Source organism: Nicotiana tabacum, chromosome 15, assembly GCF_000715075.1.
Source record: "Nicotiana tabacum cultivar K326 chromosome 15, ASM71507v2, whole genome shotgun sequence".
Lineage (NCBI taxonomy): Eukaryota > Viridiplantae > Streptophyta > Magnoliopsida > Solanales > Solanaceae > Nicotiana > Nicotiana tabacum.
The window spans coordinates 69979207-69990566 of NC_134094.1; the positions used below are offsets into that span (position 1 = coordinate 69979207).

The 11360-nt window shown below is 38.0% G+C and overlaps 1 pseudogene; it reads right to left on the reverse strand.

Annotated features, from left to right (window-relative positions):
• Window positions 1–8126: 8126 nt before the first annotated feature.
• On the reverse strand, window positions 8127–8224 carry LOC142170034 (small nucleolar RNA R71; annotated as a pseudogene).
• Window positions 8225–11360: the final 3136 nt, after the last annotated feature.

Below are 11360 nucleotides of genomic sequence, written 5' to 3' on the forward strand. Positions count from 1 at the left end.
GGTAATCGTGGATAAGTATTAAATCATCTGTTTGCCATGCCTAAATCTTTGTTGTTGTTCTTATATGACAATTTGATGTGATTGTTACTTAATTATTTATGTAATTTCGTGAATTTTTTGGTTTGATAATTATTATAATTTAATTTCATTAAAGATTTTTCCTCTGCAAATAATTAATTAAATGAGCTTAAGAAGAGGTGTTTATATAATTATTAAAAATTTGAATTAAATGAAGACTTTGCTTTATGTTGAGTAATTTCTATCTCTATTGGTTATTTTTGGGTGTTGTACACATTGTGTGGAGCTTTTGGCTATTTGTTGTGAAATTAATTAATTTTGTTATATCCTTGGAATTTGTTGTAGCCATTGGGCAAACTATAATGTGAATTGATTTTGTTATGTTGCCGTGTAAATTGTTGTGTTGTGTGAATTATTATTTTGAGGAGATAAGGGTGACATTTCACCGTTGATTTTATGTAGGTATAAGGGTGGCATTTCACTGTTGAGTTGTTGGAATATTGTCTAGGCGGAGCGATAAGGGTGGCTATAGGAGCGATAAGGGTGGCAATAGGAGCGATAAGGGTGGCTATTGTCAGGGACGATATGTGATGATGTGGGGTTGTGGCATTTCACCGTTGATTTTATGTAGGTATAAGGGTGGCATTTCACTATTGAGTTGTTGGAATATTGTCTAGGCGGAGCGATAAGGGAGGATGGCTATAGGAGCGATAAGGGTGGCAATATGAGCGATAAGGGTGGCTATTGTCAGGGACGATATGTGATGATGTGGGGTTGTGGCGTTGATGATTTTCATGTGATGTTGTGATTTTCTTGTGTTTATTTTTATACCTTATGCAATTTGTCTTGTTGTGGGTAAATTGATAACAATCTGATTTATGTTGAAATTGAGAGCCTGTGGCTATTGCCAGGCAGATTATAAAATGAATTATGGGCACGAGGTGCCGTGAGTAAATAATGAGGATATTTGGCACGTGAATTGTCTGTGCAGTTGTGATATGAAATGTGGGCACGAGGTGCTGTGATGAAATGATAATGATATTTGGCACGTGAATTGTCCGTGCAGTTGTGATATGAAATGAGGGCATGAGGTGCCGGAAAAATATGATGATTTAATTATGGGCACGAGGTGTCGTGGAAATATGAAAAATGGGCTGAGACCCGTATTTATGAAAAATATGAAAATGGGCTGAGACCCGTGTTTTTATGATTTTGAAATAAGGTGTCACATGGTGACTCTTTAATCGAAAGAATTATATTCAAAATATTTATTTGAAAGGATTTTTATTCAAGAAGAATTATATTTGAAAGATATTTATTCGACGAAAATATATTTGAAAAAGAGTTTTATTCGTAAGAATTATATGTGAAAGATATTTAATTGAAGAACTTGAGTTAACTGGGTGTAATTATATTTATTAATTATTGAGCAATATTAAATGGTAATTTTATTGTCTTACTGTGCATATCATTGGTTGTTTTATGTTGCCCTTATTATTATTTGTTTCCTATTATTTTGTATATTATATTGCACGGGTTATTAGACTAGTGAGTGTCTTGATTGTACCTCGTCTCTACTCTATTGAGGTTAGTCTTGATACTTACTGGGTACCGACCATGGTGTACTCATACTACACTTCTGTATATTTTTGTGCAGAGCCAGGTATTGGAGATATCGGACTTGAGCAGAGTTAAAGCACGATCATAAGGATTCAAGGTAGAGCTGCTTGGCCGTCGCAGTCCCTTGGAGTTTTTTCATTTCATTGTATTGTTAATTTATAATCAAACAGTATTGTATATTCGGTCCTCGTGATCATTCCATGTATTCAGTTAGAGTTTGTGACTTAGTACTACCAGTCTTGGGAGGTTGTATATTCATATTTATTCCGCTGTTAGTTTTGGCTACTTATTTAATCAAAAAAATAAAATGGCTTCAAAATGTAATAGAAATCGACTTACCTAGTCTTAGAGACTAGGTGCCATCACTACGCCTGTGGTGGGATTTTGGGTCGTGACAAGTGACGAGGCCAGGTCAAGACACCTAATAGGATATAAATAGACAATATGAAGATGTAATAAGGGCAATTAATGGAAGCAAAGAAATAAATAATACGAAACAAGATAATAACGTGAACTAATACCGGAGATCAACATGGAAATAGCAAAAAAAGAAGTAACTAAAGAGACTATAATGATCATATACGGACAACAAATACTAGAACAATAAAGAATTGAAACAACAAGAAATGTTCCTACCAAAACTCTTTGCAACATGGAATAAACAGCAAGAATCACAACGAGGTACCGTCTCGTGTACAACAAAATCACAACCGAGGTGCCGCCTCATATAATCAAGAATCACTACCGAGGTACCGTCTCGTATAATCAAGAATCACAACAGAGGTACCGCCTCTTATTCACATTTCTCAATTTTAATCACAATCTTTCCTTGTACCGCCGCGTGAGCCTTACATTTGAAATAGGTTTTGAAAACAATTTTTCCGAAATAGCTAGACGCACTTTAGCCCACCTTATGACACCACGTGGATTCACGTAGTTCCCCTACAAGCAACACACACATAAGTCCTATTTTATACCACTGCATGTACATCAACCCCAAGCCTTATACCACCGCATACGCGTCAATATCACATTACAATAACAACTCGCACCACAAGTGCTCATATATCACAATTTTTCAATAATCCACAATATCAATATTTCCACAATGATAGCCCACGGCTCCACCACAACGGGTACAAGAACATCAAAACAACAATGAATGTAAAATTCTCAAAGAAAGATGTTTCAATATTAACAATTTTCCCTCAACTTGATAACGGTTTTTGCAACTTCAACACCAATAACTCAACAATGAGAGAGACAATGTATAACCACGATGTTAAATAAGAATAACTCACAATGAAAGAAATAACGTGTATCAATGACTTCAAATAATGAAAATCCACAATGAAATGGGTAACATGAACAATAACTTCAAACAATGGTAATCAACAATGAAAGAGGTAATATAAACAATAACTTCAATTAACGATAATCGACAATGGAAGAGATAACATGTAAAATGACTTCAAATAATGATAATCAACAATGAAGGGATATCATGTAGCATTAAAAGAGGCAATAAGTTCAAACTAAAGCATAAGAGCAATTTATCAATTAGGAGGTAGAACAAGTGTTAACGAAATCATTTAAGGCTAGTAAGGATAGACTAACACAAATAAGAATAGATTGACTAGGAGAATTTAGATCATGATATGGCATTTAAATTAAGCATGAAAATAGTCTAAGTAGCCTAAACCGATCAACTATCACGTACAATCCGTGTACCCACTCGTCACCTTGCATACACGGATTTCACTTAACACAATTGAATCAAACAATACCAATCCTAAGGGGTAGTTTTCCCACACAAAGTTAGGCAAGACACTTACCTCAACTAGGCCAAATCAACACTTAGAAATAGCTTTCCCCTTAAAATTTGCCTCCACATGGATCAAATATAACCAAAATCGACATAATATCATCAAACAAATGCTAGGATAGATAAAGCTAAGATCTTTACACTTTTCCCAAAAGGTCAACAAAAGTCAACTTGGGGCTTGCCCAGTCAAAGATCGGGTCCAATGGTAGATTCCGTCTATCAATGATCCCACGAGTTCATATATGTGATTAGTTTTAAAATCCGAGTCCAAATCGACTCTCAAAACTCGATTTCTATTTTTCAAAAACATGACAAAGTTTCATAATTTTTCACTTTGATTCACATGATTTTGATGTTAAAATCTAAGATATGTTGATGGAATATGATTAGAAATAGATTAGAATCATCTACCCAAGGTTTGTAGGTGAAAATCCCCTCTCCAAATCGCCTCCTACCGAGTCTAGGTTTCAAAAATGAGAGAATGAGTTCAAAAATCCCATCTCCCAGCCCTTTAACCAACTGTAGATGTTGCATTTGCGACACAGGGTCCTCGCAATTGCGGACCAATGATTGTATTTGCGAACCCTGACAGCCTGAAGCAACCTCACAATTGCGAGAAAAGGCTTCGCAATCGCGATTCGCAATTGCGAACTGGCCTTCATCGCAAAAGCGAACAATTGTTCGCAATTGCAAACCAAACAAAAATCCTACTATCTTCGCAAATGTGAAGGGTGAGTCGCATTTGTGACAACTGCCCTCCTCTGTCACCTTCACAAATGCGACCTTGGTGTTTGCATTTGCGACACCAGAGCACCAGACACCAGATTTTTCCATTTTCAGTCCAAACCACTATGGAACATGTCCGAAACTCACTTGAGCCCTTAAGGCTCCAAACCAAACCTTCACATAAATCTAAAAATATCATACGAACTCGCTTGTGCCATCAAAAACACAAAATAATATCTAAAACTACAAATTGAACTCTAAAATGCATAAATTTCAAAATAAAGTTCAAGAATCTCTAAATTTACAACTAAGCGTCCGAATCCTACCAAATAAACTCCAAACGATACCAAATTTTGCAGGCAAGTTATAAATACCATAATTGACTTATCCAAGTCCCAAAATCAAATTCCGAGCTCGATAGTTAAAATTCAACCTACGGTCAAACTTTTCAACTTCGAATTGCCAACTTTCGGCAAATCCACACAAATCAACCTACAGACTTCCCAAATCAATTACGGGCATATGCCCAAATACGAAATCACGCTACGAAGCTATTAGAGTAATAAAAGCACAGTTCCAAGGTCGTTTTCACAAAAAGTCAAAGTTTGGTTAACATTTTCTAATTTAAACTTCTAAGTCAAGGGTCCAAATCAACCCCAAAGCTCCCCGGAATGAAACTAACCAACCCCACAAGTCATAAAATCATAAACACACATGTGTGAAGCATCAAAAGGGGAAACAAGGCACAATTAAAAAAATAACCGATCGGGTCGTTACATTGTCCCCTCTTAAAATAAACGTTCATCCTCGAATGTGTATAAGGACATACATGAAGTGGTGAATAGATGAGGATAATGACTCCGCATGTCATGCTCGGTCTCCCAGGTTGCCTCCTCGACCAGATGACCCCTCCATTGAACCTTTACTAAAGCAATACTCTTAGATCTCAACTTCCGGACCTGTCGGTCCAAGATAGCCACAGGCTCCTCAATGTAAGTCAAATCCTCGTCCAATTGGACTGTGCTGAAGTCTAGAACATGAGACGGATCACCGTAATACTTCCGTAGCATAGAGACATGGAACACCGGATGAACCACAGATAAACTAGGTGGCAAAGCAAGCTTGTAGGCTACCTCTCTAATCCTCTCAAGGATATCAAAAGGTCCAATATACCTAGGGCTTAACTTGCCCTTCTTTCCGAACCTCATCACACCCTTCATGGGTGAAACCCGAAGCAAGAATTGCTCTTCTACCATGGATGCAACATCGTAAACCTTCCGATCTGCATAACTCTTCTGTCTAAATTGGGTAGTACGAAGCTGATCCTGGATCATCTTGACCTTTAAAGCATCCTAAACCAGATCCATGCCTAATAACTTAGCCTTCCCCGACTCAAACTACCCAATTGAAGAGCGACACCGTCTCCCATATTGAGCCTCATACGGAGCCATCTGAATACTCGATTGGTAGTTGTTCTCATAGGAAAACTTTGCAAATGTCAAGAACTAATCCTAAGTACCCCCGAAATCCATAACACAGGCACGAAGCATATCCTCCAAAATCTGAATAGTGCGCTCGGACTGTCCATCCGTATGAGGGTGAAATTCTATATTCAACTCAACCCGTGTGCCTAGATCATGCTGTATAGCTTTCTAGAAATGCGATGTGAACTGCGTACCCCAGTCAGAGATGATGAATACCGGTACTCCATGAAGTCAGACAATCTCGCGGATATAAACCTGAGCTAACTGCTCTCAAAAATAGGTAGTCACTACCGGAATGAAATGAGCGGACTTGGTCAACCTGTCCATGATGGTAGGCTACAATTGCATATTTTAGTCACTTATTGCACTTCAATTTACTCCACTTTATTTGTTTGGAGCTTTAATTGATCGTGTTTTGCACTTATTGTGTGTTTTATGCCTTGTAGGAGTGATTCCGAGCTATGTAGATGTTATGGAATGAAATTGAGTGATTTTAAGCTTTGAAGTCTGAGTAAAAACCCAAGGAATTAAGCCGGGATCATGTTCGGGGGTCGAGGACCAAGTCTGGATGTCAAAACGCAAGAAAAATCCTACTATGAGAAAACTTCACTAGTGCAGTGCGTGGCGTGCCGCGACTGTGCAAAAATTCCTGCTGCCTGTCAGAACTAGCTCTCTGGATTTCCCCACTAATTCCCTGTATGGCACGTCGCCCCTTGCAGTGCGCCTGTGCAATTTTTATAAAGTGAGAATCCAATTTCGGCTAGGAGAAGGTGATTTCATCTGGGCCCGACCCTACTTGGTATAAATACATGGAAAAACGTTATTTTCTGAACTTTTGACACATATTAGACCTAAGGAGGCTAAGGAGGGGTTGGAGAAGCAAAAGCACAAGGAGTTCATCATTCAATCTTCACTCAAGACCCGAGTTTGGATCGTTTTATGTTTTCCTTTACTTTAAACATATTTGTGATGAATTGCTCCATATCTATGGAGTAGTTCTCTTTTGGGTTTGATGGATTTGGTGTATTGATAATTGTTTATGGATATTAACTCTAGTTTTTATGCATTGAATCGTTTTGGGTATTTTAATTGTTGCATCTATATTCACATGTTCATGTAATCGAGAGAGGCATACTTATGATATCTTTGCATTATCTTGTTGGTTGAATTCATTAATTCTTCTTAGTAATTCAAATAGACTAGTTGAATTGTTGATTAAACTTAGTTAGGAGGATAATCGAGGGAGGTTCTCCCAAAGACCAATCCACTAAGCATTCTTGCATATCTTCACGTGCTTAAATTGATTCATCTTGTGAGGTTGAGACTTAATCGAGAGAGGAGATTCTACTAAACGTTTGAACTAATAATTGAGTGAATTCGAGAGACTCACTTAAACATTAGAAGTGAATTATCTAGAGTTAGATCCCAAATAATTATCTTGCAGATAACTTCCTTGCTTACCTTTGTTGCAATTGTAGTTAGTCAATAGCTTTAGATTCTTAGTTAATTATAGTTTTAATCACATAAATCTCAACTATTGATTCTCCTGAGTAGCAATCAAGTTAGAAACTACGAAAATAATATTTAACTCCAATCCTTCTAGTATGATATTATACTATACTATCTTTGACTAGTGAGCATAATTTAAGTGTGTGTTTCGAGCTCGTCAAATTTTGGTATTGTTCCCGGTGATTGGCAATCAATAGTATTTGAAATAGTTTGTAGTGATAATTTAGGAATTTCTCTTTTTATTTTTTCCCTTTTATGTTTGGTGTTCTTTGACTGTGCGCAGGTTACAGGTTATATTGGTGCATGACTCAAATTTCTGCGAAGGAAGTGCTACCATACGAACTAGAGATAGAAAAACAACTGCGACAGCTGAGGAAGGAAAGAAATCTCATCGAGACATTTAGAAAAGGTTGGGCAATACTCAACCAAAGAAATGGCCGGAATTGGTGATGATAATGTGGATTTGGCTGCAAGAGAGGCAGCCCAACGAAGAGAACAAGCTGCAAGGGATGCCGAGAAAGCAGTTATTATAGATGCACAGCTTGTCTACGAAGAAGAGAGGGGTGGTAGAATTGCTCAGAATCAACCCTTGGGTGCAGACTAGTTCAGAAATATAGCTCCCATGCTTGGTAGACCATTTGGCGATTATGCTAGACCGGTCTACAATCAAGGTTTATCAAGTGTTAGACCACCTCCAATTGCAACTAACAATTTTGAGTTGAAACAAAGATCCAAACACACATCTAATGGACTTCAAGGAGATTATGAACACCTTTCAATACAATGGCGTGTCACAAGATGTAATTTACTTAAGGGCATTCCCCTTCACACTCAAAGATGATGCAAAGCAGTGGCTTCGAAGCTTACCTAATGGATCGATTCGAACATGGGATGAGATGGCCAGAAAATTTCTTGATAAATATTTCTCATCAGCTAAGATGGGCAAGTTTAGAAAGAAATCCATAACTTCTGCCAGAAAGATACTGAGACTGTGTTTGAAGCATGGGAGAGGTTTAAGGAGATTGTTAAAAAGTGTCAACATAGCGGAATTGAACTCTGGATGCAACTCCAGGACTTTTGGGATAGATTGACACCGACCTCACGTAGAACATCGAGCAATGTAGCTGGAGGCCCGTTGATGAAGAAGACTTCAGAGGAGATATATAATTCTTGATGAGTTGTCTGAAGATGTAAATTAGTGGCCTTCTGAGAGTGCTGAAAGAAGAAGATCGATATGTGTTCACCAGGTTGATGCTAACGCATCTGTGCAGGTACAACTTGATGCTATGGCTAAAGAAATACGAAAGCTGACCTTAGCTACAATAAAAAGCGAGCCTCATGCAGCTTGTGATATATGTGGAAGAGGACATCCTACTCATGAGTGTCAAGCCTCAACTGAGGAAGTGAATGCTGTGGGAAATTATAATGCAATGGGTCAGAGGCACCCAGGTTTTTCATGGAGTTCATCTGGAGGTACTGCAAATGCGTGGCAACAAAATAACTCTAGACCTCAGGGACAAGGAGCTCCAGTCTTCCAAAATCAGTAGAGGCAGCAGTTTTAGCCTCAACAGTCCAATCAGCCTGGTCTAGAAGATCTAATGAAGGCCTTCATTATCAAGACAGATGAGAGGTTGGATGCTCACAGGGTATCTATCAAAGAATTGGGCACTGGTTTTTGAAAGTTGGAGAGACAAGTGGGACAAATTGCAATAATATTATCTGAGAGAGTCCCTGGTACTCTGCCAGCTGATACTAAGAGAAATCCCCAAAGAAACAGTGAATGCTGTGACCTTGAGAAGCGGGCAAGTGTTGAAAGATACCACTCCAATCCAAAAAGAGGTGGTACTTAAAAAGGAAAATGGGGAGCAGCAAAAGAATGATATTGATAAGAAGAAGAAAGGCAAGAATGAAGTTGACAACAAGAAGGAGGAAACTTCGAGAAGAGATGAATCTAATGAGAGAAAGCATATGCCTGCTCTACCTTTTCCTCAAAAGCTATATAGAGAAAAGCTAGATAAGCAATTTGAGAGATTTCAGGATATGCTGAAACAGGTTAATGTAAATTTGCTATTCACAGAAGTGCTCTCCCAAATGCCAGTTTATGCCAAATTCTTGAAGGAGATCCTGACAAAGAAGAGGAAGATAGAAGAGACCTCAGTGGTCAAGCTCACAGAGCATTGCAGTGCTATATTACAAAATAAACTCCCACAAAAGTGTGGAGATCCAGGGGGTTTTACTCTACCTTGCTCTTTAGGCTCTATTAATTTTGATAAATCTTTATATGATTCTGTTGCCTCAATTAACTTAATGCCTCTATCTATTTACAGGAAACTGGAGAAGAAGATTGGAGAGATAAGGTCAGTGCTAATATCTTTGCAGCTGGCAGATCAAACAACTCTGATACCCGAGGGGATAGTGGAAGATGTCTTAGTTCGGGTAGATAAGTTTGTATTTCCTGTAGATTTTATAGTAGTGAATATAGAGGAGAACAAAGAGGTCCCCCTCATCTTAGGAAGACCATTCTTAGCAACGGGTAGAGCAATATTAGATATACACGAGAGGAAGCTCATGCTTAGAGTTGGTGAGGAGACTGTAACTTTCGAGATGAATGTAGAAACGAGGGTGAAAAAGGAGAAGCCAACTACAAGTGTTGAGTAAAAAGTGAAGGGCTCAAAAGAGAAGGCTGTGGCGAGTGAGAAAGATAAGTGTGGGGTGCACCCCAAGAGGGCTAAAAAGAAGCTGTCTGCATGGATGTGCACATTAGTTCGAAGGCGAGGAATGGATCCCGACTTCGACTCAGATCCCGACTAGATGTTCATGGAATTTTACTTTACCTTATGCTTTTTAATTATGTGTCATGGGGACATGCCACAACTTAAAGTGTGGGGTGGGGGATATGTTGTATGTTGTATGCATATGTGTTAGTTTTGTTAGTTGTAGTAGTTGGGAAATTGAAAAAAACATAAAAATAAAATAAAAATTCGATTTTTCCCGATGATGGATATCATTCGACGGGTTTCTTGAAGTATTAAGTTGAAAGAAAAAGGCAAAAAAATTTCTTTTACTAGGTAGTGTATTAATCCCCCCTTGGTTTTTCTTTGTGCTGCGGTTTTTCAAGGGTTTTGTTTGAACTAGGTGTAGTTAGTTTTTATTTTTGTTGAAACCTTGTGCTATGAATTGAATGGAAGGCAATATCTCTTGACTTTATTATGCCTTAAGAATAGTGAGTGCTTTAGTTGTGATGCTTAGGCTCAGTTTTTGACTCGTGTATAAGTACCTTAAACTGTAGGATTTTAGCTTTTCTTAACTGCTTCGACTAAAGTGTCTTGATGAATCCGATCCTGAATGAGTTATGTGCCATGTGGTTGTGAGGTTTTGTGTTATTCTGTGCATCGCATTTGATGTCTAGAACTTGCACCGTGTGTTTGCAAAGCAAAATAGTAGTTTTATTCAGTCTTAGAAGTGATATAGGCATTTCTTTGTTGAGCCAGTTATATGCTTTTACCCACCTAATTGTTATGTATCTTAGTTAAACCCTTTGAGCATGTAATCTTGTTTCTTTGGCAACCACATTACAAGCCTTACCCATTTGTTTGAATTGACCATCTATTTGAACCTTTTACCTCTCGTGAGCACTTGAATTATTATGAACTTTGTAAAAGTTGAAGTGTGTGGTGGTTGGTTTGGCTTTTGAGTGGAACTAATGAAATAAGGAGAAAGGTGCACTAGTAAAAAAAAGTAAGAGCCACTTGAATTGAATAAGCAAAGAAAAAAGAAAAAAAATGTTGTATTGTTGTGCAAAATATTCTGTGATAGTGGTAACTCTTGATGTATTTGTGCTTAAAGAAGTTGGGAGTTAATGTATATTGATGTGAAGGTGGAGCTATGGTTTGGCATAAGTGTGGGGTTTTGAATGGTTAATTGTATGTATTAAAGTGCTTATGGAGGTGTAGTCACTCTTATATCTAAATGTAGCCTACCCGTTCCGCAGCCTACATTACAACCAAATGAAGTTCTACTTGATCCTTGACTGAATGAGCTCAATTAGTAGAATAGTACACTATGGGCAATCCTATGGTGCATCTTTTGTGGCATATGAATGTTATTTCTGAGAGTGAGCGAATTCTTTCTATTTTGAGTTCCTAATTGTTCTTAATTTTCATTGTGCGTGGAACTAC